General features: G+C 35.2%; 1 protein-coding gene across 1 annotated transcript in view; it reads right to left on the bottom strand.

The window, feature by feature from the left end:
• The window catches only part of TENM4 (teneurin transmembrane protein 4), a 2,938,802-nt gene that overhangs the window by 2,198,552 nt on the left and 714,640 nt on the right, over positions 1–25,610 (bottom strand). Inside the window, exon 4 of the mRNA XM_047690277.1 lies at positions 20,795–20,875. The gene's annotated coding sequence lies outside the window, so the exon portion shown is untranslated. The remainder of the gene's footprint in view (positions 1–20,794; positions 20,876–25,610) is intronic.

Genomic DNA, 25,610 nt, shown 5'->3' with positions numbered 1-25,610 from the left:
AGAAAGCTGGGGTACCAATTCTTATATCAGATCAATTAGATTTTAAGCTAAAGACTAAAATAAGAGATGAGGAAGGACACTAGATCGATTATACTCAAAGGGTCTGTCCAACAAGAAGATCTAACAATTTTAAATATCTATGCCCCTAACGTGGGAGCAGCCAACTATATAAACCAATTAATAACAAAATCAAAGAAACACATCGACAATAATCCAATAGTAGTAACCCCCCTCACTGAAATGAACAGATCACCCGAGCAAAAGATCAACAAGGAAATAAAGGCCTTAAATGACACACTGGACCAGATGGACATCATAGATATATACAGAACATTCCATCCCAAAGCAACAGAATACATATTCTTCTCTAGGGCACATGGAACATTCTCCAGAATAGATCACATCCTGGGTCATAAATCAGGTCTCAACCAGTACCAAAAGATTGGGATCATTCCCTGCATATTTTCAGACCACAATGCTCTGAAGCTAGAACTCAATCACAAGAGGAAATCTGGAAAGAATCCAAATACATGGAAACTAAAGAGCATCCTTTTAAAGAATGAATGGAATGAATGGGTTAACCAGGAAATTAAAGAAGAATTGAAAAAATTCATGGAAATGAATGATAATGAAAACACAACAGTTCAAAATCTGTGGGACACAGCAAAGGCGGTCCTGAGAGGAAAGTATATAGTGATACAAGCCTTTCTCAAGAAACAAGAAAGGTCTCAAATACACAACCTAACCCTACATTTAAAGGAGCTGGAGAAAGAACAACAAAGAAAGCCTAAACCCAGCAGAAGAAGAGAAATAATAAAGATTAGAGCATAAACCAAAGAAATAGTAACCAAAAAAACAATAGAAGAAATCAACGAAACTAGGAGCTGGTTCTTTGAAAGAATTAATAAGATTGATAAACCCCTGGACAGACTTCTCAAAACGAAAAGAGAAAGGACCCAAATAAATAAAATTGAATGAAAGAGGAGAGATCACAACCAACACCAAAGAAATACAAACAATTATATGAACATATTATGAGCAAATATACACCAGCAAATTTGATAATCTGGAAGAAATGGATGCATTCCTAAAGATATATAAACTACCACAACTGAACCAGGAAGAAATAGAAAACCTGAACAGACCCATAACCAGTAAGGAGATTGAAGCAGTCATCAAAAATCTCCCAACAAACAAGACCCCAGGGCCAGATGGCCTCCCAGGGGAATTCTACCAAACATTTAAAGAAGAATTAATTCCTATTCTACTGAAACTATTCCAAAAAATAGAAATGGAAGGAAAACTTCCAAACTCATTTTAGGAGGCCAGCATTACCTTGAACCCAAAACCAGACAAGGATCCCATCAAAAAAGAGAATTACAGACCAATATCCCTGATGAACACAGACGCGAAAATTCTCACCAAAATACTAGCCAATAGGATCCGACAGTACATTAAAAGGATTATCCACCACGACCAAGTGGGATTTATTCCAGGGCTATAAGATTGGTTCAACATCTGCAAATCAATCAATGTGATACAATATATTAATAAAAGAAAGAACAAGAACTATATTATATTCTCAATAGATGCTGAAAAAGCATTTGACAAAGTAGAGCATCATTACTTTTTTTTTTTAATATATTTATTTATTTGACAGCAGGAGGGATTACAATTAGGAAGAGAGGCAGACAGAGAGAGGGGGAAAGCAGGCTCCCCACTGGGCAGGAAGCCCGATATGAGGCTCGATCCCAGGACCCTGAGATCATGACCTGAGCTGAAGGCAGAGGCTTAACCCACTGAGCCACCCAGGTGCCCTTACAGCATCATTTCTTGATCAAAATTCTGCCAAGCGTAGGGATAGAGGGTACATGCCTCAGTATCATCAAAGCCATCTATGAAAAACCCACTGCAAATATCATTCTCAAAGGCGAAAAACTGAGAGCTTTTCTGCTAAGGTCAGGAACATGGCAGGGATGTCCATTATCACCACTGCTATTCTACTAGTTTGACTACCTTTTCCCTATTGATTTACAGAAGTTCTTTATATATTCTGGATATAAGTCCTTTGTCAGATATATGTACTGAAAATATCTTTATCACTCTGAGTTTCCTTTTCTGTTCCCCTGATAAGTAGATGTTCTTAATTTATAATACAATTCCTTTATATTTTAAGAATCTATTTTAAATGTTTTATTAGCTCTACTAAGAGCCACTTTGTCTCTCCCCTCAAATATCATGAGTACAGTGAAGTTCAAATATTATAGCTACACAAAGTAAGTTCAATGCTTCCATCCCAAGCTCATGCTCCCCTTTGATCTACTGGAGGCCCAAGCTTATCTATGTTGCCTTAGATTGCCCATGGTCTCTTATTTTCCTATTTCATCCAAAATAAGTTCTAGCCATTAATATTTATAATAGACTCAACAGCATTAGAAGGGCAAAATACAATATATTGGTTAACTGAAGATAAATTTAAAAAAAAGAAGGGCAAAAGATTATTGCTTGGTAATTTTAAAAGTAGGGCAAATAACAACAGACTGTAGGGAGAATTATTATACTTGGAAAGAACTGGAAGATTGCAAATAGGACGTATGTACTTATAATTGGAGCTAAGAAGCATATTCAGGAAATTGACCTATACTCTTTATAAGAAGGGATTATTATTGTCATTCATACATTCATTCCTTAACTACTCATCTATTTCATATTGATATGATTAGTTTTCCCTATATTTATTTGATTCCTAATTTGGGTTTGTCCAAAGCAAGGGCTGACACCTAGGTCAGTTTCAAAAATCTTTTCCCAGATCTTGCTACCATAGAAGAGACACAGTCTCTTCTGCCAAGGATCTCAAAGTTGAGCAAGTGAGATATAGTTCTAACATCCTGACAAGAATTTGTTATGATATTGTCAAGACAGTGTTTTTCAGCCAGTGTCCTGGGAGCACAGAGATATTTAAGTATGTGATGAAAAAATCTTGACAATAACAGATACCTGGACCTAGGTCTTAAAGAATGAGGACTTCTTCAGGTAGAAAAGGAAGGAAATGGCAGGTTTTTGTTTGTTTTTAATCACCAGGTATCACCCAGAAGGCAGGGTGAATAAAATCAATGCTCTTTTACTCACATAAAATACCATTTACCTCAGGTAATGGATGGAAGTTTGTAAGGCTGGGATATAGCCGTCCATTGTTTGTGGGAAGGGCACCTGCAGTTTTAGATAAAAAGGGAGAAAGAACGTCTCTCTACTTTGTCTGTTTTGCTATAAACTCACCATGGGGCACCTCATAGAATCCGTGGGGGAAAATAATGCACAAAGCAATCTTAACAGCACAACAGATGGGCCCTACAGGCGACATCTGAGGTGAGAAGTTAGACTCCAAGACTATCCATCACACTGCACAGGCCTAGTCTAGTCTCAGGTATTATCTCAGGCAAATGAATAACTATATGTAAAAATCTCCTGCAAAGGCTAAAACTTTTTATTTTGATTTTGTCCTTAAGTTCTTGGGCTATCTTCCATTTAAAAAAAAAAATGTACAACAACAAAATTTGGAAAATCACATTTAAACAAACATTTTAAGTAAACACAGAGAACAGGTACCCTATTTCCCTAAAATATCCAAACATGTCCTTGTTAACAACTTGGAGTAATGCTCTCTACTAAACATAATGTAAGTCACATAATGTATAAGTCACATAAGTTACATAATGTAATAATTATGTAATTACACATAATGTGTAAGTCACATAAGTTACATAATGTAATAATTATGTAATTACACATAATGTGTAAGTCACATAAGTTACATAATGTAATAATTATTACAATTAAAATTTTTTTAAATGTTTCAGTAGCTACATTAAAAAAGTAAAAATAAACAAGAAGGGGTACTTCAGTGGCTCACTCAGTTAAGCGATTGCCTTCAGCCCAGGTCATGATCCCGGGGTCCTGGGATCAATCCCCACATGGGGCTCCCTGCTCACCCTGGAGCCTTCTCCCTCACCCTCTCCCTCTCCATCTGCCACTCCCCCTGCTTGTGCTTACTCTCTGTCAAATAAATAAAATCTTTAAAAATAAATAAATAAACAAGAAAACTTAATTTAATAATATATTTTATTTCACCCAATATATTCAAAATGTCATTTCAGTATATAATCATTAACAAAATTATTAAGGAGAATATTTTACATTTTTTTGGTATGAACTACACCTTTTTTTAGAAGATTTATTTGTTTATTTGACAGAGAGAGTAGGATAGCACAAGCAGGGGAAGTAGCAGAGGAAGAGGGAGAAGTAGACTCCCCGCTGAGCAGGGAGCCTGACATAGGGGCTCCATCCTGGGACCCCTGGACCTATGGACCCTGGGATCATGACCAGAGCCAAAGGCAGTTGCTTAACCAACTGAGTCACTCATGCAGGCACCCGTGAACTATGCCTTTCAAATCAGGTATGTATTTTATACTTAAAGTACATCTCTGTTTAGACTAGCCATATTTCAAGTGTTCAACAGCCTCTGTGGCTAATATCTATCATATTGGACAATGAGAATAATTATTAAAAGAAAGTATCAAAACTTCAATTTAAAACTAGTTATGTCATTTTAGGAAGACCTTGCACATAATGTTTTATTATAGAATATTTTTAGGTTTACAGAAAAGTTGGATAGACAGAATATTTTCTGTATGTCCTGCACCTAGTTTCCCCTATAGTTAACATGTATATTGCTATAGCACATTTGTCACAATCAATGAAACAATACCAAGCCATGCTTATTAACTAAGCTCAATACTTTATCCATAGTTTGTTAGGTTTTCTTAATGTCCTTTTCCTGTTCCAAGACTCCATTCAGGATACAACATTACATTCAGTAGTCATGGCTCCTTAGGCTTCTGGGCTGTGACAGTTTCTCAGTTTTCCTTGATGACTTTGACAGGTTTGAAGTCAGGTATTTTATAGAATGTTCCTCAATTTAGATTTGTCTGATTTTTTTTTTCTTATGGTTAGACTGGGGTTATGAGTTTTGAAAAGAAAGACTACCCACAGGTGAAGGGCCATTCTCAAAACATATCAAAGGTACATGTGATCAACACATGATTTATCACTGATGGTGTTAACACTAATCAACTAAGGTAGTATTTGCCAGGATTCTCCACTATAAAGTCATTTTTCCTCTTTTCCATACTGTCCTCTTTGAAATCAAGTCACTAAATGTAGTTCATAATTAGGGAGTAGAGGGGCAAGTGTTTATACAAATTATTTAAATTCTATGTGGGAGATTTACCTCTTTCCCCCACTTACATTTTTATCATTTATTTGTATCAAGTACACACTTTTATACTCAGTTGTAGAGGTTAATACAACATTATTTATTTTGTGACTCAAATTGTTCCATCTTTGGCCATTGTAAGCTCTTTCAGCTGGCTTCTGCGTCTTTTTGGTATTTCTTTGTTTTGTGTTTTGTTCAATTCCTTAGTTTCTAGCTATACTAGATGCTCCAGGTTTATCTTGGATATTCTATGTCACCATTCTAAAATCAGCCATTTATCTAAGGACTTTCAGTCCCTTCTATTGGAGAATGGTATCAGAAACCAAAAACTGGGCATTGGGTCACATTATCTTTTGATGGAAGAGTTCTGCCCTCTTCAATAAATATATAGACTACTGTACACTTTGATGAATTCAGTATTTCAGGTTGATCTTTCTGACTAGATACCCCAGGGCTGCAACTTCCAAATGCCAGCGCTCACTCCTGAAGCAGCTATGAGCTGAGAAAGACCAGCTGTACTTTGGTCTTTCACAATGAACCCCTCTTTTTTAAATGAAAATTCCCAGATGTTTTTCTGAGTGCACAAATAGCTAACTGAAGATATTCTCCGAAGCAATCTGAGTAAGTGAAAGAGGACTGAAAATGGAGAGCTTTCTAAGAAACATTTTCCATCAAAACATTTCATAGATTAATCTACCTTTACAGATTGGCTATTTGTTCAGAATATTTCACTTGAACTTAAAAAGAACTAGCCATGAAGACCTGTACAACCACACAGCATCGACAACCACGTCCATAGTTTATTCAGGGATACTTGCCAGGCACTGGGCTAATTAATCTGGACCAGGATCCCATTTAATCCTTAAAACATCCCCATGCACAGGTGTTATTTGCTATCTCTATCACTTCTACTTTACAGTTGAGGAAACTGAACCTAAAAAATTAAATTGCCCATGACCACACTGCTAGACAATGACTGAGGTGGAGTTCTGAGTGGGAATCTCTCTGACCCAAATTACCTTCACTTATTCAACCACTGTACGAGACTGCTTGTAACAGGGCCAGTCTTCTCAGACTGCCTGCTTCAATTAACCTTTAGAGCTTAATTACCAGGCTTACTCGTAATTTTAAGCAGCAGCAATATCTGCTTTCAAATCACCCAAATTCTGGCTCATCAAGTGCAATCACCATAAACATGGCTGGAAAGTCAACCAAAACTCATGTATATAAAGACTTAGGAGAAGAGAGGGAATGTTCATTGGGAAATCTCTGGGAACTCATGTTAATTAAGAATATCTACATTTAGGGGTGCCTGTTGTGGCTCAGTAGGTTAAAGCCTCTGCCTTCAGCTCGGGTCATGATCTCAGGGTCCTGGGATTGAGCCCTGAATCAGGCTCACTGCTCAGCGGGGAGCCTGCTTCCCTTCCTCACTCTCTGCCTGCTGCTCTGCCTACTTGTGATCTTTGTTAAATAAATAAATAAAATCTTTAAAAAAAAAAAGAATATCTACATTTGTTTTTGCAATTCAATTTTATTTATGGGTACTGATAAAAATATGCAGATTTCGTTAGTAACAGAGCTTTACCACATGACTGCAACTAATAAATGAACATTTCTTGTGGTATTCTTTTCCTTTTAATCCTAACTTAGAAAGAAACACTGCAGAGTGGAAAACATGGATTTGGGAATCAGTAGAAACTTGATTCAAGCTCTGCCACTTACTAACAGAAAGATTTTTTAAATGAAAGATATAGAGGATGTTATGAAGGCTAAGTAAGAGAGCACATGCAAAGTACCTGACCCACAGTATTCTTTCCTACTACTCCGAAGTAATGTGTTCAAGTACACCACAATAACCTGCAACATGTAACAATAATGCACACAGTTCAGATTGCTAAATTATGAGGTTTGAGTGCATGGTGTAATGTGATTCTCACAGAAATCCTTTCAGATGTGTATTATTGTTAATAGTTAATTTTACATATAAGGAAAAGATACTTAGGAACGTAAAGAAATTTATCAGAGACAGGGTGCAGAAAGTCAGAATTTGAACCTAGTGTTGTCCAAAGTACAGTTTAATCCCTATCTCTACTAATTTCCACTACGAGCTCCATAAGCAATAGGACAGAGTCTAACCTGTTCACACTGTATTCTAACTGTTCTGTTTAATGCATGATAATGCACATTAGGATTAACAAATGAATGAGAACTAATCTCTCTTTTTGTTTTTCCTCTCTAAAACTAAGTAAAATGTAGCCAAATTAGAGAGGAATTCCCAAATCCTTAGGCCCAGCTTTATTCCCTTCTCTTTCTTGCCTGCAAACATGATTTTGTAACAAGCCTGAAACACTGCTCACTCTTTTGTCTGAAAATTGCATAAGCAATCTCCAGACCCATCCAACTTATAATAAAAAACGGTAAACGACAAGTCTATTATTAAAGTTTTGATTAGTACTATTAGCCAAAGTCCAAAGAGGGTTTTGTTCAACAGTTTTGAAAAGCCAAACAGGCAAATTTCCTGTAGGTTTCTATGAATGAATGACTGACATTTCAGATTGTCAAAATGTCGAAATCCTTCAACGACTTCCAAATAGGATGGAGTAAGGGTAACCGCTTTTCCTGTTTCCAGAAGGCTGGTAATTTTAAAGTTTAACCTCTCCTCTGCCAAGTAAATTTAAGTTTGGCATCCTTGCTTTCTATTCTCTTAACTCTTAGAGCTTCTCTGAGAAACAAGCTAATCTGGGTTATACTAGAGATACAGTTCTTGAACCAGTATGGAAGACTGTGCCTACATACAGCATTGTGGCCTACTGAATTTATTGTCCTTAAGCAAGACAGTGAATTGCCAATTTAATCACTTTTAATGTGTGTCACTCTGGGGATGATCTAGGACTGTGACTCATATTTTCAAATAAAAAGGTGTAGATGTAAGCCATTACTGGTACAGCATGCTTCAGCAGGGTCAAAGTACAGCCTGTTCAGCTTCCATTAAGAACCAGTGCAGCGGACCTGGCATTATATAACATTTAATCCACATTCTGATTTGAAGAAAATCCTGAGAAATTCTCATTTGATTACTTGAGTCCTCATTACCATTAGCTTTTGGAATGAGGTTTGTATCCAGGTGGGAGAAGGCATGAGTAGTGGAAAGAGAAATAGGCTTTCAATCAGACAGACTTGGTTTTAAGTCATTGTTCTGCCACTTACTAGCTTGTATGCCAACATGGGCCAATTTGTTTTAATGGCTACAGAATAAATCCCTAACCCCACCAGCACTTTTTCAAATGTATGCTAATTGGTTTCACTGGAAATCCTGCAGAGATTATTTGGAACATTTGTTGCAATTCCATTACAATGTTAAAAAAAAAAATGTGTGTGTTGCCAATTCTTTCCCTTCACTGCTGCCAGTCACATTGCTAAAATGCAAATAATGTAACTGGCCCACTAACAACCTTCAAGGGTTCTACTGTGCCTGAAGAATACAGTCCAAGGCCCTAAGCAGGATTGGGGGGTTAAAGCCTTGTACATCACCCTTGCTCTCTCTGCTACCATTGTCTGTCTCAATATTTATTTTTCAGCGTTCAAACGTTCGTGCTGTAAGTATACAATTTGAAAATCCTTGATATTTGTATATACTCAGGAAAACATCACCAATACTGAGATAGTGAATATATCCAGCACCCCAAAAGTTCTTCTTGCTTATTTTAATCCCACTCCTACCTACTAGTACCTAGGTAACTACTGATTTATTTCTTGTCACTATTGATTAGTTTACACTTTGTAGAATCTTCTATAAATGGAAATCAAAAAGTATGTGCGCTTTCATCTGTCTTCTTTATCACAGAAAAATTATTATTAGATTCCTCTGTATTGTAGCATGTGTCAGTAGTTTTTTCCTTCTTACTGCCTTTTATTGTGAGCTTTTGTTGTACGGCTAGAACACAGTTGATATATCCATTCACCCGTTGATGGATATGTAGGTTGTTTCTACAATTTTGGGGTGATACAAATAAGGTTGCTACAAACATCCATCTGTAAGTCTTTGTATAGATGTATACTTAAATTTCTCATGGGTCAGAATCTACGATTATAATGGTTATATCAACTGGGAGGTGTTTTATCTTTTTAAAAAAATCACCAAAATGTCATCACAAGGGTTTTTACATTTGTAAATGTCTACTAGCAGGACATGAGACTTCTAATTGTTCCACATCCATACAATTGGAGTCACCATTCCTTTTGATTTTAGACATTCTAGTAAGGCATGTAGTGGCATCTTTGTGGTTTTAGTTTATATTTCCCTAATGATTAATGACAAATGATTATTTACTATAGATATGTGTTCTCTAATGAAGTTTATGTAAAAATCTTTTGCCTGTTTATTATTAGTTTGTTTGACTTCTTATAATAACATCTGGAGTGTCCTTTATATATTCTGGAATAAAATCTGTTATTGGATATTAAATTTGCAAACACCTTTTCCATACCTGTGGGTTTTTAATTATTCTCTCAGTGTCTTTTGAAAGGCAAAACTACTTAATTGTGATGAAGTTTCATTTACTAACTTTTTGGTAGATCTTGCTTTCAGTGTCATAGCTAAGAAATTTGCCTAACCGAAGGCCACATTGACTTTTTTTCCTGTTTCCCTATAGAAGCTTTATAGTTTTACATTTAAAATTTAGAACTATGATCCATTTTGTTAATTTTTATATACAGTATGAGATACGGATTCAGGTTCACATTTTTGCATTTGAATATCCAATTGTTCCAAAACCATTTGTTGAAAAGACTATCTTTTATCTGATGAATTACTTTTGTAAAAATTCAGTTGTTCTTAAATGTATGGATCTGTATCTATGGATGTTAATTCTGTTCCATTGATCCATATGTTTATCTTTATGACACTACCACAGTCATTCCTGTAGCATTCTAATAAATCTTGACATCAGGTAGTATAATTCCTTCAACTTCACCCTTCCTTGACTTTTCCAACTTCTGGTGGCTCCCGGAATTCCTCAGCTTCTGGCAGCATAATTTCAGTCTCTGCCTCAGTTTTCACATGGCTTGTTTCCCTGTGTCTACGTATAAATCTCTATTTTATGAAGACACCAGTAACTGGATTTAGGGCCCAAATTCAAGAAGATCTCATCTCAAGATCCTTAACTAATTATACCTGCAAAGACTGTAATTCAGGGGACACTTAATTTAAATCACTAGAGTGAGTCTTTGGACTTTTTAACTTTCAAGAGATTTGTCCACTTCATCCAAGTTATCAAATCTATTGGTATGAATTCATAATACTCAAATCTAACATTCTTGATATTGTTAATATGTGTCTATTTTATATTTATTCTAGATCAATATGGCTAGATAATATCAATTTTACTGATATTTTCAAAGAATAAGCTTTTAGTTTCATCGATTTTCTCTGTTGTTTTTCTGTCTTCTATTTCATTGAGGGAGACTGCACTGGATCTTTATTACATCCTAGCTTTTGCTTACCATGCATTTAATTTTCTCTCATTAGTTTCTTAAGATGGAAGCTGAGGTCATTCATGATGCTTCTTTTTTTCTAAAGCAGAAAGTGTTATAAAATTTCCTGTAAGTTCTGTCAGGTAAATCCCACAAATTTTTCTACATTTTATTTTCATTTTCATACAGTTCAAAAATATTTCCTGAATTCCCTCTTAATTTTTTTCTTTGGACCATAGGTTATTTAGAAGTGTGTTATTTAGTTTTCAAATTTGGGGGATTTTCTAGGTATCTTTTGCTATCAACTTTTAAATTAATTTCATTAAAATTCATAAAATATATTGTGTAACGTTAATTATTTTAAGTGTACTGAAATACATGTTTGGCCAGAATATGGTCTATCTTGCTAACTATTTAATGTGTATTTGAAAACAATAGATATTCTGCTCCAGTTCAGTGGAGTATTCTCTAAATGTTAATTAGGCCAAGTTGGTTTTTAGTGTTGCTCAAGTCATCTATAAACTTAATGATTTTCTGTTGACTTGCCCTTTTTGTTGTGAGTATTCTAATATCAAATTATGATAACGATTTATTGATTTCTACTTGCAGTTCTAATAGATTTTGCTTCATATATTTTGAAGCTGTGTTATTAGATGCATAATGGCTTACCAATGTTACATCTACTTTCTGAGTTGCCACCTGAAATATACTTTGTCTAATATATCTACTGCAACTATTTTTTTTGCTCAGTGATAGCATGACATGTTTTCTTCTCATTTTTTTTTCACTTTAACCTATTTGTATTTTTATATTTAATGTATGTTACCTGTATTTGATATACGGTTTTTATCCAACCTCACAATCTCTGACTTTTAATTGGTGCATTTAGTCCATTTATATTTAATGAGATTATCAAAGTTGTTTTTAAATTCACCATTTTTTTAACTACTTGTCCCATATATTGTTTATAGCCTTGCTCCTCTTATTATGCCTTCTTTTGGATTAACTATTTTTAATTGCTTTTTACTTCATTTTTAAGCTACACTTCTCTTTTATTATCTTAATAGTTGCTTTAGAATTCATAGCATACATTTTTTACTATAGTATAGCTTCAAGTGCTATGACAATACATCATATGTAAGAACCTTACAATAATAAACTTCCATTTCTTCCCTCCTGCCCTTTCACTATTACTATAGTGATAGTGATATTGATATTGACACTATATTGATAGTGATATTTTACTTACATGTACATTATAAAATTCACAATACATTGTTAATAGTTTTGCTTTAAATAATTATCTTTCAAATATATCTAAAGATAAGACTCTCTTTAAGTATTATTTACCCATGTAGTTACCATGTCTGGTGTTTTGCATTACTTTTGAATGGGCATACAGTTTTTGGCCATTCAGTAAAAATAATGTACCCACACATTAAATACAAGAAATTTGTCTTTTCAAGTTTGACAAAAAATTTTAATGGTTTTATTGATACATATAATTCCTCCATTTAAAATATATAATCACTGGGGTGCCTGGGTGGCTCAGTGGGTTAAAGCCTCTGCCTTCAGCTCAGTCATGATCCCAGGGTCCTGGGATCTAGCCCTGCATCAGGCTCTCTGCTCAGCAGGGAGCCTGCTTCCTCCTCTCTCTCTCTCTGCCTGCCTCTCTGCTTACTTGTGATCTCTGTCAAATAAATAAATCTTAATATATATATATGTATATATATATATACATATATATATATATGTAAAATCACTGACGTTTAGTATATTCACAGAGTTGTGTAACCATCATTATAATCTAATTTTATAAACTTTTTGATGCCAAGAAAAAAATAGAAACAAGATACCCATCATCAGTCACTCCTATTTCCTCCCAATTCTCTTCCTGCTCTTAGGGAAACATTAATTTACTTTCTGTCTCTGTATATTTGTCTATTTTGAAAATTTCATGTAAATGGAATTATAACCGTAATTGGTATTTTATGGTCTTTTGTGACTGGCTTATTTCACTTAGCATAATGTTTTCATGGTTCCTCCATGTTGTAGCATATATCAGTACTTCATTTCTTTATATTGCTGAATAATATTCCATTGTATAAATAAACTATGTTTTCTTTACTTGTTCACCAGTTGATGGAAAACTGAGTAGTTTCTACTTTGGGGTCATATGAGTATTGCTATAATAAACATCTGTGTACAAAGTTTACCATGGAGACATGTTTTGAATTATTTTGGGTATATAACTAGAAGTGAAATAGCTGTAAGTCATATAATAATTCTGTGTTTAATATTTTGAAGACAAGCCAAAGTGTTTTCCAAAGTGGCTATACATTCTACATCTCTACTACCAATGTATGAGGATTCCAATTTGTACATATCCTTTGCCAACACTTGTTATTATCCTTAATTATTATTATAGTCATTCTAGTGGGCAGGAAGTAACATCACATTGTTGTTTCGATTTGCATTTCTGAATAGTGTAATGTGCATTTTATCATGCGCTTATTGATCATTTGTATACTATCATTGGAGAAATGGCTATTCATGTTCTTGGCCCATTTTTAGTGGGTTATTATTATTATTATTTTTATTTTATTATTTGGGTTGTAATAGTCATTTGCATATTCTAAACACAAGACTTCTGCTACATAAATAATTTCTAAATATCTCCTCATTCAGTGGGTTTTCACTTCACTTCACTGATACTATTTGCAGTTCAAAAGTTTTGTAATTTTGTGAAGTTCAATATATCTGTTTTTATTTCTTTTGTCACTTATACTTTTGGTGTCATATCTAAGACTTTGCTTAGCAAACAATTTATAGCAACCACTGATCTGAGCTCTAGGGTACATCCTTAAAAAAAAAAAGACATGGTTCCTGCTTTCATGTAGTTAAAGTTTACTTGGAGAGACAGGCATTTATTCACATCAACACACAAATACATAATTGCAAACTAGTTAGAGGAAATGTAACAGGAGACCAGATGTGTGTATGCGTGTTTGCTTCCAGAGAAAATTGTACAGGGAACAGTTCCTGATGAAACAGCATTTGAATTGAAACCTCTAAGACCTAAAAGAGAAAGGGTAATGGAGGAAGCTTTCTAGGCAGAAAGACATGTTACCTAAGGGAACTGAAATTGGGCAGTATTGAGTTACAGAGGGAACCGGGCTGAGAGGAACACAAGTTAAGACTGCAGAAGTAAGTAGGGATAAGGGTATGCAGAGACTTATAGATCATGTTAAGGACTTTAATATTTTCCCTAAAATCAACGTGGAGTGACTAAAGGATTAATCACTTTGGCTGCAGTATGCAAAACGGATAATGAAGAGAGTAACTGGCAAGGTAATGATGCAAGTGGTTAGGAGGCAACTGTAATCCATTCAGGCAAAAGATGATGGCGGCATGGAGTATGACAACAGCAGTGGAGGTAGAGAAAAGTAAAGAAACTGGGGATACATTTACTTAGAAAAATGACAAAATTGCCCTTGAATAGGATATGTGAGGTACAGTGATTGACTGCTACCTTTGTCCAAAAAGGTGTCCTTTGAGTCTTGAGTCTTTGAGTTAACTTCTCTGATAACCAAACATTTGGTTGTCCTTCAATATGATTGAGTACCTGAACTTCTTGCTTTGCTCTGCTTCCAAACCTGATCTCATTAACTTGTGATTTCTGTTCTCTTATTAAGGTGTTTTTTTTTTTTAATTTTAATTTTGGTATTGTTTACATGCAGTGTTACATTAGTTTCAGGTGTACATTATAGTGACTCAGCAATTCCATACATCACCCAGTACTTGCCACAACGAGGGCACTCCTCAATCCCCATCACCTATTTTTACCCATTTCTTGCCCACCTCCCCTTTGGTAACAATCAGTTTGCTCTCTATAGTTAAGAGTTTGTTTCTTGGTTTCTCTCTCTCTCCTTTTTTCCCTTTGCTTATTTGTTTTGTTTCTTAAATTCCACATATGAGTGAGATCATGTGGTATTTGTCTTTCTCTGCCTTACTCAGTTTAGCATTATACTCTCAAGTTCCATCCATTCTCCTATACAGAGACTCCATACCACATGTCAGATACAACCCTTGATACAGGTCCTCAAGTAATATGACATACACTTCTCTACTAAATTCTGTGCATTTATCTCTTTAGATTATTTTTCTTCTGGAAGCCATTGGTACCATCTGTCCAATCAAGTTCAATTTTCCAGAACATTACAAGGTACTAGCTTATGCGGCTGGCATTCTTACTGGCAGATTCCTAGAATATGTATCAGGCAAGAATTTTCCTCTCCACATACTGGAAACCAGTCTCGAGTAGAGATAAGCAAGGCCTATAATTGATAAGTAATCTTAATAGCTCTAGAACTGATATGCTTCCACAATACAAACATCCTCTGAATTCACAAACCTACTCATCCTAGTTCCCTAATCAGACCACCCATTCACCACACCCTCTGCAGAACACAATAAAATATTTAATGTCTCTTTCGGATATGAAAATGGATGAATTTCTTCCTCCATGTTGAAGCTTTGGGGAACATGATATATAATTATCCTCTCCTATAATTTCCTATATTAAACTCTGAAGTTTGCAATATATATCCCTATAATTACTTCTATATGTAATTACATTTACATAATACTTACATGATTTTATTTACATAATATCTAAGGTAATGATTCATTTTTAAGAAACTTTTTATATGTCCCCAAACAGGATACACTGGAGCTACATTATTTCTTACATGAAATGCTAAAGAAAAAAAAAAAAACATATACATATATATTAGCTTGCCATCGTTATGCAAGTTTATAGAAATATGGGGACTGATATTCAAATAGATGTAAGTAGAATGAAGAAGCGTAGCAAAGGCATTCATTCTCTTGTGTCAGAGTGATAAAATATTGTTTCCTTGTAACATCAAAAGAGAGGTATATTACATCCTAAATATAATCAACATTAAAGCACTCCATAATGATGAAGCGATTGAATGCATGGATTTTTCCCCCAGAATTGTAGCTATCTCACCCCAGGTGTGTATAGTGCCCAGTGGTTTCTATGTATAATGGGAAGATTTAAAGCTTTGGAGTCAATTATATCTGGGTTCAAATCCTAGGTCTTCAACTTCCAGCTGAATGATCTTAGGCAAGTTATTTCATCTTTCTGAATCTATTTTTTCCATCAAAGCTCAGATAATAATATATATACTTCAGTATGCTCCTTAAGGATTAAATAACAATAGAAATCAAAGAGTTTGTTATATAAGGTGGTGATCAACAAAATTTCATTTTCCCTTTCAATTATTTTCTTTACAGAACTTTATGTATCTTTTTAGTGGCTTTTGCCTATTGATAAGTAAGCCAGGTAATTAAGATTAATTTAGAGAGAGCTAATTTCCAAGTAATTTCTTTACTATAGAGGTTTTAAAGCATAAATGAATATTAGAATCCCCTGGAGGGCTTGTTAAACCGTAAGGTCCATGGCACCACCATCAGAATTTTTGACTTAGGTGGTCTGAGTAGGCCCAAGAATCTGTATTTTTTAAAAGTTATGCTGGGGCACCTGGTGGCACAGTCGGTTAAGCCTCTGACATTTGGTTTCAGCTCAGGTCATGTTCTCACAGTCATGAGACTGAGCCCCAGGTGGGCTCTGTCCTCAGCATGGAGTCTGCTTGAGTTTCTCTTCTCCCTCTCTCTACCCCCACACAAATAAATAAATAAATCTTTTAAAAAATTAAAAACAAATAAAAGTTATGCTGATGTTGCTGATTGGTGACCACACTTTGAGAACTGATAATATAGTACATGTGCAACCACCAAAATGATATGATTGGTAAAAAGGAAGGAAAGTCCACATTTCCCAGAGCCACATTTGCTGCCCTAAACTATAAATATATTCTTTATAAGGGTCAACATGATCCCGTAGATGGGAGTCAGTACAACCAGACTTGTCCCTCTCTCAGTGTAACCTAGGGCATGTCACTTCACTATGCTTGGCCTCAGTTTCTCCATCTTAAAATTTAAAGGACTGGAGTAGGTCAAAGTCTTTCTTTTTCTCTTTCATTCCTTTGTTCATTCCTTCCTTCCTTCTTTCTTTCTTCATGTGTGTGTGTGTGTATTCCCTAAGCATTGTGGGGAGGGGGTCTTCAGAGCAAACTCAGGGATGGGTTGGTGGTATAGTTGAACAGATAAGAATCTTAACTTCGGGTTGCCTGGGTTGCTCAGTGGGTTAAGCCTCTGCCTTTGGCTCAGGTCATGATCTCAGGGTCCTGGGATCGAGTCCCGCATCGGGCTCTCTGCTCAGCAGGGAGCCTGCTTCCTTCTCTCTCTCTCTCTGCCTGCTTCTCTGCCTACTTGTGATCTCTCTCTCTGTCAAATAAATAAATAAAATCTTTAGGAAAAAAAAAAAGAATCTGAACTTCTCTCATCACCAAATAGATCAGTTCTTCTTATATAACTTTTATATATAGTATAGTTCCACATAACATAAAACAAACAAAAAACAAATTAAAAGAAAATAAATTCAAACAAATAACCAGTCTGAGAAAATCTTTCTGCTAGATCACATCTGTGGTCACTTTTACACTGGCTTTCACAGATATTAAGCTCTCTATATAGAACATTCTATACTCTTAGTTTTCTGTGCTTACAATGATATTTCAATAGGGATAAAACCCAAAGCACTGCAAATCTTCAAAATTCAAGCTATCTTCAGTGCACTTTCAGTGTTAATATTTTTTATATACTAATTATTTGAAAACAGATAAGCCATCCTTACTCCCTGTGACAGCACTATTAATTTACATATACGTATACCACTCTGATTAATATTCTAGGCAATTCCATGATACAATTAACAGTTTTGAGTGTTTCCTCTGTGCTACACAGTATACTAAGAGCTTGAAATGTATAACCCAGTTCAAACCTTGGAAAAAACGTTTTAAATGATATCATTGTTCCCTACCAGTTACAAATGCAGCATCTGTAGCAAGGAATCACAGCTGGTAATAGATGAGGCTAACTAGAATATAATTCTAAATCTATTTGTCTCTAAAGTTTATGTTCTATTTATGCTATAAAAAAGATCAAATGTTCAAGTAGGTATCAAATGAGTCAATCAAAATATATTTTAAAAGATCTCTAATACCAAAAAATAAAAAAAATGAAAAAATAAACAAAGATACTATATCCCTACGTAAGAAGAGCCAGCCCTCCTCCAGCAAAGACCTTTCATGCAGAGAATAAAAAGGAGGATTTAAATAGTTTCCCCAGAATCGTGGAGGCATTTTTAAGGATCATGAAATATCATATTTTATTACTTACTTGATTTTTCAAAGTTTTTTTTTTTTTTTAATAATTTATTTGACACAGAGAGAGAAAGAGAGAGAGAGAGACAGCAGGGGTGAAGGGAGAGATAAAAGCAGGCCCTCCTCTGAGCAGGGAGCCTAACTCAAGGCTTGATCCCAGGGCTCTGGGATCATGACTTGAGCTGAAGGCAGATGCCTAACGACTGAGACACCCAGGAGCCCCTAATTTTTCAAAGTTTTCAAATGTTGACTGAAAGGCTTTAGGTTAAGTTAATGAAATTAAAACAAAAGCACATGTTAACTAAAGGCCATAGTCTAAGGTATTAACACTTGTGAGTTGGAGGTGTGGTAAGATTTGAAGTAGGGAAGGCATCATGAAACCACCATCATGAAAACCACCACAGGGCCACCTTCTTGATAACCTCTTAATCATGGGTACTGACTCCAAAGATACTTCATTTTGAATTTCTTAATTCCATGTGAAGAAAGCTTTAATGGAGTTTAGAGCCACGGGTCATAATCTCAAGAGACCTAGATGGTGATTTTGTATAAACTCTGAGCAGGTCAGTAGAAAGAGGAATCCTTTTAATCCAAAGACACTCATCCATCTTTTTATTAACTGCGTAAACAATTCATAAAAAAACAAAACAAAATAAAAAACAAAAACCAAGGGGCTACCCCAAATCAGCCCAATGACTGAGACTATTTGGGTCAGAAATCAAATGCTATACCTTTTGAAGTGATGGTAATTTGCATCGTAAATTAGGGTTTTATGGTTTACTTTGTTGCTCTTCTTTGAGATCTCAGATAACCAGGCACCATCCACCAGTTGGGCCTGTACATCTGTATTCTGCAGCGGTATTCATTACCTGTTTTCAGCGAGTTATTTGTAAAGGTTGTGAGAAGGATTAACACAAACTTTACTTAAATAAAGATGTAAGTTACAATACGATCACTGACTTATGATGGTTTGACTTAGGATATTTTGACTTCAAGAAGGTGCAAAAGTAACACACATTCAGTAGGAACCATATTTTGAAATTTGATCTTTTCCCAGGCTAGTGGTGTTATAATACTCTCTTGAGATGATGAGTAATGGCAATGAGCCAGAGTTTCCAGTTGGCCCCAAGATCACCAGGGTAAACAACCAACATATTTACAACCATTCCATACCATATAACTATTCTATTTTCCCCTTTCAGCACAGAATTAAATAAATTACATAAGATACTCAATACTTTATTACAAAATAGATTTTGTATTGAATGATTTTCCCTAATTATAAGTGTTCTGAGCATGTTTAAAGTAGGCTATGAAGTAGAGTAGGTGAGGTTAGGTATATTAAATTGATTTTCAACTTAATGATATTTTCAACTTACAGTGAATTTATCCAGATATAATTCCATGGTAAGTAGAGGAAGATCTGCTCTGTTTATATAACAAATGAAAATAGGAATAGCCTTGGCCTCAATTATTCCCTCAGTTGAGAAATTAAAGTTAGCTCATTGTCATATAGAAATATATATATAATAATACATATTATATATATAAATATATGTATTTATTTATTTTAAATTTTCCTCATGGCCTTTTAATTTAGGAATCCTAGGGAAATTACATTATATATAATAATATATAGATGATATATATATAATATATATATAAATATATACATTTATTTTAAGTTTTCCTCATGGCCTTATAATTTAGAAATCCCAGTGAAAAATATTAACTAAGGAATATATGTAGAAACTGGAGATAAATATTACCAACATGAGAGAAATCAGATTTTTGCTATAAATCTTCCTATTTTGATAATTAAATGTCATAAGCAACTGATTTTATAGCATTTTCAATCAAAAAGCAGAGATACATTTAATATTAACAAAAATAGGAATACACTAATGAATAATGACAATCCATTCATAGGCTCTTCTAATCTTTCTGTTAATATACTGATGCACTGAAGCACCTGGCATGAAATTCTGCAGTCAAATGCTCTACCCGAGCTATACCCCCTAGCATGAAATTCTGATTGTTCTGTTTTCCATTTCAATGTCTCTCCTAGTCTCTGTCAAAATCACGAACCATAAAGGTAAATAATATTTCATATTACCAACATACTACAGTTCTGTATCTATTCTCCAAAATGGATAGTTATTTCCAAATATCCTCTATTTTGCAGGTCACAGATCTTTACAACTTTGACTGGTACCTGATTTCTACTACATAAAATTTGTATTCTACCATCTTGAAAAATGCATGCAAAGACTGTGAATATTCCGTTTACTTTGGAGTTTAAACCCCTATATTTTCACATTCAGGGGAAACATCTGTCCTACTAATCATTATTACTTTCATTTCAACAGACAATGCATTCAAATACTGATTAGAATAAGATGCTGCAAGCTTCCAGTGCCTATCAAACAGAAGAACAATGAACACCCAGATTACATTAGAAGGACTGTGACTAAAGACATTTAGACAGAATATGTGTTGATAGGGTAATTATTAGGTGGAGTAAATTGCAATGTAGAATCTTTAACAAGTACTTGTATAAATAGTTTCTTTTCCACAAAAGAGATCTTGTAGTACAGAAAAAATGGTCCCTACTTCTAGTAATTTCCAAAATCAATTGCCTCAAGTTCTATTTTAAGAATATTTTTAAAATTTCACTCTGAAGTGTAGTATATAGATTTAATTTTTAGTGGGTACTTTTTCGTACTAGAAGCCATACCTGATCCAGTGATTTCGTCTTCACTCCATGCAGTGAGAATTGACAGAAAATTGATGCGATGAGACAGCTACCTGGAGTGACCTAAAATGAAAAAAGCATTTTGAAATTAGGAAAAGAAACCTGTAAACTTCAGTAATGATGGCTTCATAATAGGATGTTTTTTGGTAATTCAACATTTACAGTGTATGCACTGGGTATTGAGCCCAGTTAACTGTGGGCATGGAAGTGCAAAAGAAAGAATGGAAAGAACTAGCTTTAATGCCACTAAATATTTGCGATATTAATGGATGAGCAATTAAAAATGAAAATAAAAATTCTTTCTCTGGACAAGTTTATAAGTTATTTGGGAAAGGAAAATATCACATAAAAAAGATTTACTAATTATAGCATAGTACATCAAATACATAAATCTAAATTATTTTATACAAAGTCTCTTTTTTTTTTTAAAGATTTTTTAGTTATTTATCTATTTGACAGAGAGAGAGAGAGAGAGAGAGAGAGATCACAAGTAGGCAGAGAGGAGGAAGCAGGTTCCCCGCTGAGCAGAGAGCCCGATGCAGGCCTCTATCCCAGGACCCTGAGATCATGACCTGAGCCAAAGGCAGAGGCTTTAAACCACTGAGCCACCCAGGCGCCCCAAAGTCTCTTTTTTATACAAAATTTCTACAAATAAGTTTTGAACTGAAGATGCAATAAAAAGTAAAATGTGGGGGCGCCTGGGTGGCTCAGTGGGTTAAGCCGCTGCCTTCGGCTCAGGTCATGATCTCAGAGTCCTGGGATCGAGCCCCGCATCGGGCTCTCTGCTCGGTGGGGAGCCTGCTTCCTCCTCTCTCTCTGCCTGCCTCTCTGCCTACTTGTGATCTCTCTGCCAAATAAATAAATTAAAAAAAAAAAAAAAAGTAAAATGTGAATAGGAAGAAAATAACAGCTTCCCAGAAGATGGATTACTTCTGGAGAACTTACAGGAACCACCTAGGTAAGAAATGTTTAACCTTAATTCTAGAGATGAGATTACAGAAACATACAAACACACAACATATATGCTCATATACACATACACATATATACATATACATATGTGTATAGAGATATGTAAGTTACCATAAAGGGTGTGATGTTATTACAAATGTTACTAGTTTTAGATGTAAATCTCAGTTACTCTAATTAAAAACCACATTCTATGGTATTCACCTGGCATCATATCAGAAAGACCGAAGTCAACTATAAGGGCTTCATTTATTTATCTCCATTTCACCTGAGGCTTTGTTAATTAACCTGATAAATGTCAAAAATAAATTTGCCTTGGTGAAATTAATGGCTTGTTGATTAGCATGATGACCATTACAAGTAGGTTCTCACTGATGAAAATGAAGGTATTTAAGATATGTGGATTTGTTTATATGCTTTCATAGGGCTCCCTTCTCCCTTCATAATCATGATATAAGAACTGAATAAGGCTTGTAAACTATATCCTCAAGAACAGTGGCCATAGCTTGACCAAGAGAAAAGATCCATATTCAACTTAAAATATAGGAGCCTTTAATTACAATTATAATGCAAGAGAATATAATTGCTTGATGACAACTATTATAGTTACCACTAATCACAACCACCTCTAGTGAACTTTGAGATGAGTAGTAGTCAGAATAAGTAAAAGCACCACATGACTTTATTGAAATTAAAATATAGGTTGTAGAAATTTTATATTTGACTGCCAATGGATATCTATATTTAATAAATGTCTGTGTATATATAAGAACTTGATTTAACTTGTTCTTTATAAGTTGATATCAAAATTGCAGGTGTAGTGACTCTCAACCTGAAACTTCTTTGGTAGGTAACATTTTCTAACACTAAAAGAACCTAGAAGGTGACAATGACCAAATAGGCATAGCTCAGCTTGCATCAATGATCTGAGCACAGTTCTAATCTTCAAGGTCTCTCCATTGATTCCTTATGTTGAGGGTGGATCTCCAAAGAGCAATCATTTCAACCCAGAAGCAGTCATTGAACACACTGTCTTTGCTAGGTTCTGAATTTAGCACTGGTGAAACACATATACACAAGTAAAAATCCTTACTTTCTTAGAGTTCACAGTCTTGTAAAGGTGCCTAACAGTTTATAAGATAATTATGATTTAGCATGATGAGTAGACATTGGCTAATAGCTAAGAGCAAAGTTACAGATACACATACAATTATGGACAAATTATTAAACCCCCTAGGTTTTATTTTTCTTATAATAGGAATAAAAATAATGAGTGCATATGCAGAGCTTACCACAGCAGCTGATACACAGTAAGTGGGCATAATGGCAGCTGTGATTATTTTATTAAATATGTTCATATATATATTTATTTAAACATCCAACAAGTACTTTAATTTATATCACTTACTATATGTCACACATAGAGAAAAAGAAACATAGTCCCTTTCATTTTAAAGTTTTTTGAGATACACATACACTACAAACACATAGAAGAACTGAATATTAAACCTCATTGTGCTAGATCTATGCCTTTAAGAAGCCTATTCAGAAAGTGATTTTTATCTTTCCAGAATCTATTTTCATCCTGCTATTTCCATAGTAACTGGGAATAAGTTAATGAAAACCATTTACAGTAGTGTCAAGCCCAGGTTTTCTATTGTTGTCAATTTACCTTGACCATTACCCATGGGTAGGTACAAGACAATTCACCAAAGGCAATAGCAAACCAAAGATATGACTGGACAATGGTTAACAGGGATCAATAAAAATGTGAGTCAATGGAATCAAGACCATAGATTTTGTTCTTAACTGGATCTGTAGTTAACAAAACGACTGATAAATAGTGAGTACTTAAGAAAATCTACTGAGTGATGAACACTAGTATGTAAGATAGTATTCAGACATGCATATCAAACATGCATCCAAATAGCTGAAGACACTTAGCATCATCTTTCAACTATCTATGATAATAATCTTTATATGTCATAGTATTATATTTATAATTAGAAGAAACTTCACTTTGCCAGTTATAGACACAGCCATTTCAAGAGACATTCAAATTTCTTCAATGGAGGCCCTTGTTCCGATGTGCTTTGGTGCCATTTTTCAAGTCTGACAACTGAAATTGTTCAAAAATGAAATACTTTGCAAATAGGGAAAAATCTGAATGCATAATAAAATAAATAAAATTTAATAAATAAAATGGTGAGTTTTATGTGAATTATGTCTCAGTAAAAAGCAATCTACAATCAATAACTTGCTGAATAAAGATTATACAATAATAGCCAAGTTTTGCTTTAACCTATTGTTTGACTGTTCAGCATAACACTGCTATACTACCCTATTTTTCTGAAAATGGGATTATAATGATGGCAATGGTGGTGGTGGTGGTCATGACGATGACATTAACGATGATGTTAAGAATTTTGATGAAGGAGGAAGACTCAAGATGGCAGAGGAGTAATAGGCTGACATAACATCAGGTCGCATGAGCTCAATTAGATAGTTATCAAAACATTCCGAACACCTACATAACCAACAGGATTTCAAAAAGAAGAAGAGCAGCAATTCTAGAAACAGAAAATCGACCACTTTCTGAAAGGTACTACATGCAAAGATGTGAATCTGAAGGCACGGGAAGATAGACCGCAGGATGAGAGGCCAGCTCCTGGCAAGTGGTGGAGCAATGGAGCACAAAATCAGAACTTTAAAAAGTCTGCTCCACTGAGGAACATCTCTCCAGAGGCTAAGCAGGGGTGGAGACCTTGCAGGGACAGTGTGGTCTCAGGTCCCATGGAGTCACAGAAGGATTGGGGGTCTGAGTGTAGCAGAGCTCACAGGTATTTAGAGCAGGGAAGCTGGCTACAGAGACGGAGCCAAGGAGTGAGCTCTCGGCTTGGGATTACCTTAAACTGTGATCTGTGGCACAATCAGGCCACTGCTGTTTGATCAGGGACCCCACAAGGGGCAGATATGGGGAGACTCACCTTCCTTCTCTGGAGGCAGGAATATGCTCAATTTGGAGACTCCAAATGGGGCTGTGTGCCGAAGACAGAAATGCTCGGTCACAGGCCAGGTGAGCTCAAAGCGTGGCCAGAGACCAGGGAGACAGGAGTGACTGAGTGCTTTTCACCGATGATGCACTGAGGAGTGGGGCCCCAAGCTCTCAGCTCCTCCAGGCGAGAGTTTGGGAGGCTGCCATTTTCATTCCCATCCTCCAGGGCTCATTCAGGGAACAAAAGCTCTCGAGACAAATCCGAGAAGATTACTTAGCCCAGCCCCTGGCAAGGGTAGAGCAATTCCACCTGGGGCAAAGACACATAAGAATCACTATAATAGGTCCCTCCTCCAGAAGATCAGCAAGAACATCCAGCCAAGACCAAGCTCACTGATCAAGGAGAACAGCAGAATTCCAGAGGAGGGGAAAGCAAAGCATGGAATTCATGGCTTTCTCCCCATGAGTCTTTAGTCTTGCAAAATTAATTTTTTTAATATATTTTTTTCTTATTCTAATTTTTATAACTTTTACTCCTTCCTCTTGTAACATTTTGTAACTAGTTTATCTTAACAATACCTTTCTTTAAAAAATCTTTCTGAACCTTCATTATTATAGTCATATTTTATCCTTCATTGTATCTAACTTTATTTTTTGTATACATATAGGGTTTATTCTTCTAAAAAATGTTGGGATACAACCTCTACCAGATCAAAATATACCCTAAATCTAGCAGAGGGTTTTGTTCTAGTCTCTAGCCTGAGCAAATTCTCTCTACTTTATTTTTCATTCTTTTCCTAACCAACTTATCTTATCAACTCCTTTTTTACAATG

The sequence above is a fragment of the Lutra lutra genome, chromosome 10 (assembly GCF_902655055.1).
Source record: "Lutra lutra chromosome 10, mLutLut1.2, whole genome shotgun sequence".
Lineage (NCBI taxonomy): Eukaryota > Metazoa > Chordata > Mammalia > Carnivora > Mustelidae > Lutra > Lutra lutra.
Note: the sequence above shows the minus strand (reverse complement) of the source record. Positions and strands in the feature narration are given on the sequence as shown.